The sequence below is a fragment of the Pinus tabuliformis genome, chromosome 3_2, assembly GCF_031772625.1.
Source record: "Pinus tabuliformis cultivar Carrire ecotype Pingquan chromosome 3_2, CPIR1, whole genome shotgun sequence".
NCBI classification, from domain to species: domain Eukaryota; kingdom Viridiplantae; phylum Streptophyta; class Pinopsida; order Pinales; family Pinaceae; genus Pinus; species Pinus tabuliformis.
The window spans coordinates 144,126,756-144,134,338 of record NC_142302.1 but is presented as its reverse complement, the minus strand read 5'-3'; positions in this window follow the sequence as shown (position 1 = coordinate 144,134,338).

Sequence of the window (7,583 nt, the reverse complement as noted above, 5' to 3'; positions counted from 1 at the left end):
GAAATGCAACTTCATCTACAACTATACATGGATAAATAAAACTCAAATTTATGCTAATATTATATTTTCATCAAACTCGTTGCATCTTGAATGCTTCAACATGTAAGACTTTTTTGTCAATTAGTTTGCAACAACACTGTACAAAAAAAAAACTTATATAAAATGAACTACAATTATTGCAGAATTTATTCAAACATTTTGTGTGCAACATTTTATATATATCTAAGTTTCAGCTAACAACCCAATTCACAGTAAGAAAAAACCATGCTATCAAACATAGAATATTGAATTTGGATAATAAATATGACCTGCTATAGACAAATATTCATTATAAACTGAACTTGAAAACTTTGGCAACACATTCTTGTTTTAATCCCCCTGCATGCACATTCTCAGCTATAACTGCCATTCATTGTTGGTTATCTCATAAAATAAACATTCACAAGTAGAAATTCCTCATAAATTGAAATTTCTACAACACTTTAAACTAATAATAAACTAAAATTTCAAGAGTGTTTATGAATATACCTGACATTGTATATATACAACTCCAAAGATGAGAGTATGTTTCAACTCCAATATCCTTACCAACTTATTGTGAACCATCTAGTTTTCCACCCAACCATATCCAAGGAGAACTTCTCCCCCTAGAACCCCCGAGATGTAAGAGCTCACAAACAACACCAAAATACAATAGTAGAGAGATATCCAAGGCAAGTTGAGGAAGATAACTTTCACTTCCTCCCAATATAGCTCATGATCAACTCCACCAGGTAGAGCTACTTAGTAATTTAGTTTAGGAATTTCAAATTCATTTTGAAAGAAATTGGCTACTATCCAAGTCTGTCGTTCTCACAATTTTTTTTATTGATAAATATCTCCAACTCTTGGTATCACAATGCACCTCCCTCCCCCCAAAGTGAGAATACATTAGACACATATACAGGAGGAGAAAAAAATTGTTGTCATAAAGGAGGAGTAATATGCATACCTTTTATTCCATTTAGAGGAGTGTAACTCATGCCATTAAGGAGAATGTAACTCATGCATTAAAGAGAGCGTAAGATGAATCTTTTATGACTTGTGTTTAATGAGTGTAAGAGGAATATGCCATTCTTTGATGAGTGCATAAAATAGAGTATAATGTATTATTAAAAGAGAGAGAGATTTACATAGAGCCATGAGAGTGATCAAGGAGAGATGTGTGAAGTGATTGAGGAGATGAAGGTGAATTGTAATTCCCTTTCAATAATAATATCACAGTCTCATAAAAGATAATAATAATATTAATAATATTGAGGATTAAGTCGATATTGAACTATTAAGATTGTTTTATAGATGAGGAATGAGGAATGACCTGTTATAGAGTTTTGTGAACCCAACGTTTCGGACTACCAAGTGAGTCCATCATCAGGGGATGCGTCAATAGATATTCACTAGATTTTAATGATTTATCCAAGAGCTCAATTTAGGGTATATATAGGTTTTTTTAAAGGAAAGATATACGAAATTTAGTCGGCTTTTATCTTATTAATTTTTTCATTTATTATTATTATTATTATTTAATTAATTTATTAAATTGTTTAATTAATAAGATTAAGGGGATAAATTAATTAATTAATTTTATTCTCTATTGGATTAATTATTATGTTTATTAATTTTATATAAATTAGTTATTTAAATAATTTGTTTAGTTAATTCATTAATTTGTTTAGATGATTAATTAATTTATCTGATTAATTAGATAAAAGAATAGATTAATTAATTAATTTTATTATTTATTATTTATTAATCTGTTTATTAATTATTAATTTATTAGTTTGATTAATTAATTAATTAATGAGGTAAATGGATAAATTAATTGAAATTTTTTTATTATTTATTGATTTAATTAATTGTTTTTTTTTTTTTTTTTCTTTCTTTTATTAATAATTTTATGTAAAATTAATTTGCTTAAAAGTTTCAATGCTTTGTTTGATTAATTAGCTAATTTATTTGATTAATTAATTAAAAGAATTAATTAATTTTATTATATTATTTTATGTTTATTAATTTAATTTTATGTATTTATTTTTTTGATTAATTATTTATATATTTTATTTGATTAATTTATTTTATTGATTAATTAATTGTTATTTAATAAATTAATCAATTAATAACTTAATTAATTGATTAATTCATGAATTAATTGATAAATAAATTAATTAATTAATAAATTGATGACCTAATAATGAGTTATTTATTGATTTTTTATGATTTCAAGTAAAGGTTTCCACGTGTTGCTTAGCTTTAAACCATCGTCCCGGTTTAGGTTATTCTTCCTTTTTTCTATTTCAATGGCTTCTTTGATTTTCCTTTTAAGATAGTGATCTTCTCTTCTAACCAGCTTGACTTCTTCCATGCAGATGTAATGAGAGGAAGAATGAACATGTTCTGCTAAGGCCGATTTTGAGGTCCTTTCTCTTCTTAAGTCAGCAGTGTGTTCTTTAATTCTAATATTAAGAGACCTACATGTTTCACCTATGTATTCTTTACCACATGAGCACGGAATCACATAAACACCTTTTTGAAGGTTAGGGTTTATGGGATCCTTGACTGAGTTGACTAATTGTCTAATGGTGTTAACAGGGGTGAAGGCTACATTAATGTTATGTTTATTAAGAATTTTAGTAATTTTATTAGTGGTGCCTTTTATGTATGGAAGGGAGACCTTAGGAGTTGATAAATTTTGGTCTTTTATATCCTTGTTATTCTTGTTTAGAGATAGGTGCATGGCTTTCTTGATGGTATTTCTATTATAGCCATTTAGTTCAAACACTTTGTGAAGATGGTTGAGCTCATCATTTAAATGGTCAGGATCAGATATTTTGGCTGCCCTAGTGGTTAAGGTTCTAATGATGCCAATCTTCTGCTTAGGGTGGTGATGGGAATTTGCATGAAGATATCGTTCTGTATGGGTTTTCTTTCTATAGACTTGGAAACCAAGGGACCCATATCTTTTAGTAAGAAGGATATCAAGAAAGGGAAGCTGGCTGTTATTTTCAATTTCAATAGTGAATTTTATATGGTCAGAGAGACTATTTAAGTGATTGAGGAATAGGTCAAGATTTTCTTTCCCATGACTCCACTTGGCAAATATGTCGTCTACAAACCTTTTCCATTCATCAGGGGTGTATGGAAATGACCTAAGAGCCTTTTGTTCAAAGTGCTCCATAAAGATGTTGGCAACTATGGGGGATAGAGGAGAGCCCATAGCCACACCATGAGTCTGTTCATAAATTTTACCTTTGAAACTGAAGTAGGAGGATCTTAAGCATAGCTCCAGAAGATCCACAGTTTCTTTATCAGTGATGTTTCTAATGATCTCAATAGCTTCACCAATAGGAATCATGGTATAAAGGGATACAATGTCAAAGCTAACCATCAGATCTTCATCTTTCATTTCTATGTTATTAATCCATTGAACAAAATAATAGGAGTCTTTAATATAAGAGGGGGTATTACCAGATAGGGGTCTAAGTTTTTTTGGCCTATTAAGATTGATTAATGATAAGTTAAGCGATTTCCCTTAAACCATACTTGATTACCAATTTATGCAAGGTGATTTCCTATTTTTGGAAAGTCATGCTTGAGATGCTAGACATGCCTTTCTATTTTTAGAAAGTCACTCTAGGATTGTTAGAAAATAGGTTTTATTAAGGAAATGCATCCTTGAGCTACCCATGAGTGGTATTTTTATTCTAGAGAATAGGGATTTCTCACCCCTATTGCATGCATCTTCGTGCCTTAGTAGATTGAGGACTCCGCGCTTAGATCTACTCTAAAGATCCAAGATTCGACACCTTGACCTTTTTAAATATTCAGGACTTCGCACCCTAAATATTTTATTATAGATACAAGACTCTATGTCTTTATCTTTCATGGATTTGAGACTCCACGCCCTAATTCTTTTATTATAGATCCAAGACTCCATGTCTTTATCTTTCATGGATTTAGAACTCCACACCTTAATTTACATGACTTCTCATGTACTCTGCTTTGGAACTCCACGTTTCACCTTAAGGCATTGATTGTGAGCTCATACCCATCTGATGGTTCGATGGTAAGGCCTTGTTCCAAGACCTGAACACATCATAATATCATAGATCAAATTAATCAATGAATTTCATAATTAACTTATTCACATTTTACCAGAGATTGTGCATGACTTCCACAACCATTTTGGTTCTAGAGAAATGACTTTTGTAGCCATTTATAATTTGAACATCCTTGTTTGCAAATAACCATGTCCCTTGTCTTATCTCGCTCAATACAAGATTAAGCATATATAATCATAAAAATCATGTATCATGACTTCAAGAGTCATTTATAATTTGAGCATCCTTGTTTGCAAATAACCATGTCCGTTGCCACATCTTGATCATTACAAGATTAAATATATATAGTCATATAAATCATGTATCATCCATAAATCATAATTAACTATACTTTCCCCATAACCATGATCATCCATGGATCTATATGTCTCAATCCTAAATCACCATCCATGTCATATACCTAAGTCCAAACTAGGATATCAAAAGAGAAAACATCGATAATATGCTCTTAACCAAAATAAGTTCTTATACACACAACCATAGATATTATCATAAGCACATAACAACCAGGTGACCCAAACTAGGTCTATAGCATATAAGCATGTACATAAATCTGTAATGCATAATCTTATATCATTACATCAAAATCACCCTCTCTAAGTGTCACAAAACTAACCTTTCCAAGGTGGGACACTACAAAATGACATTTGCACTGACAAAGGCAGGCATTTGTTTCTACAGTTCATGGAATAGGATCAATGTGATGTTAAAGTATTTTAGTATTAATAAGTGAAATCATTACTTTGTTGATGCAATGGGTGGAATAAGTCATGCATTACAACAAGACAATGGAGAATTATAATGGTTTCTAGTGACTTAGATTGGGGGAATTTTTACATAACTGAGGTAGGCTAAGGATGGAAAAATTGATTCAAAACATGCATGACAGGGATGGTAGGAGTGGATATACTTTGTAGAATATGATACATTGGACACACATAAAAACAAAGAGTATATATATATATATATATATATATATATATATATATAAACACAATTTTGTCACCTTTTGTTTCATCTTCCCAAGTGTTCTCTTAGATTCCCATGGTTGTTTAAATTCACTTGAGGATTTTCACCTTAATTTAAAGTGAATAATACAATTTACATAATTCCCTAAGGATTAAATTTCCAACAAATAAAAACTCTAAATGTACCCATGCTTATAAATAAATAAGCTTGTTTTTGTAAGTTGCCTGTATACCTTGATTTCATATCCATTTCCATTTGAATTCAAGTTATGAGTGCAACAGATATCCATTTGAGTGCAAATAATATATATATATATATATATATATATATATATAGATATATATATATATATATATATATATATATATATATATATATATATATATATATATATATATATATATATATATATATATATATATATATATATATCAGTTTGATAAGGTTGTTGATGATCCAAATATAGAATATTGATGCCATATCACACAAATCATTATCCATAAGTACATAAATTACGTGTTTGAAGATATATCGAATAATGTTAAATTGCATTAAAAAAAAAAACATATGTAACAAGAAGGTTGCAATGATTATATTTTTATCTTTTGCTTAATGATGAAAACAAATTCTTATTAAATTTAGTAATAAATTTCCAATTCGGTTCAAGTTCCTATTGAAAAAAATTGTATAAAGTTTGAAGTTATTTGGTAACTAAAAAAGTTCAACAAAACTTAAGAATAATTTCTAAACGACAAGAAACTTAAAATATTAATGTTTCAATATGAAAGCTTCTCTATTTCATAACCCAACATGAACATACATGAATGGTTGACTATTTCCCAACCAATTATAACATTAGTATAAAAGTTAGGAGAGTGATATTTCAATATTATTCAATCATATTATTGGAATGTTATGCCATTTCTATATAAAAATAACATTTAAAATGGAACCAAATTAAGATTTTAAAATGGAACCAAATTAAGATTAAAAAGTCAGAGTTGAATTGGTCTACATATAATAAAAATAAACATTTTGGATCTATTAACACTTATACCCCTATGATTCTTAAAAATTTGCAAAAAAATTACAAATCCCCTCCATTAGCTATGGAAAAGTAATAAATAACATAAGTAGGTGGGTGTGCTAAGAGGAAAAGCAATTTAAGTTTGAATCGTTATTATGAATATTTTTCCCGTCTACTCATATGTCATTAAATATGTTGGAATTTTGTTGCTTTGAGTATATTAGTGGCATGCAAATTCGTGGAGCTACAAGAAGCATGTTACTCACATTTCAATTTTATATGAAGTTATTTTCGCACTGTATTATCATTTGGATTTGCACATATAACTGTGGAATCAAAGAATTAATAACATAAAATATAGTATGGTATTAATGGCATGGTTATGTTATGATTTTTTTTTAAATGGATGAAAACTATATGTTTATCACTACGGATATAATCATAGTTCAATACATGGAAACAAACATTAACATACAACCTGACAAGTGCCATGGTACAGAACACATGTATTTATGGTTGATGTTATGGTTAATAATTGGTTGAATATGGTGGAATTTGCATCGATATAGTGTTTGAATAATGTAAGAAACGAAAATATATGATATTGTTGTTACCTTATGATGAGCATCAGTGTTGCAGCCAGAATGCTACAACTCTAGGGGCTACCAGCTTTACTTTATCAACCCAGGGTTCGTACACACTTGGAGGTGACAGTGCTGTATACACAAGTAAAAGTGATGGTTCTGTCTTTTGTCACTGTTCAGCTGGCGAGAGACTACCAGGGTTTTCAAACCAAACTTCTATGGATTCAGAAGAAGCTTGATTACTGATGAAAGAAAGAGAAATCTACTCTAGGAGAAAGCTTGTCTATTGCAATAAGGAAAATGACTGAAATCCAATGCTAAAAACACACCATTTCCTAACTAACTGTTGAGAAACTATGCTTTACAAGAATGCCAATCTAACATGTATGAAATGTTATTGTTATAACCATAAAAGTTCAAAACATCAAACATCACTATTGTGCATGTAAAGGACTAAATTAAATCCGTTTTTTTCTTTTTATTCTTTTTATGGAAAAACAAGTGTGAAAGCTAATATCTTTTGGTGATGTGGCAGGTGGCTTAGGGATGCTGGTGGATGGTTGGAAGGTTTAGGAGACCCTTAGGTGACCTTGTGTGGCTTCCTGGAGGTTTTCCCTCAATTCGGCCTCAAAACAGGCCACTACAAGAAAACCTACCGGACGTCCTAAAAACCTACAGGATTCCCTGTATTTTTATAGGATACAACTGAGATAAAAACGATGGGTGCTAGAGGTGATGGAAGGATTAGGGAATGTGGTTGGTGGATGTAATGCAGTGAGAGAATGCCTAGGATCACTCATAACCCAAAACCAAGGTTGGGAGATGGTTGGATTTGCTCAACATGCT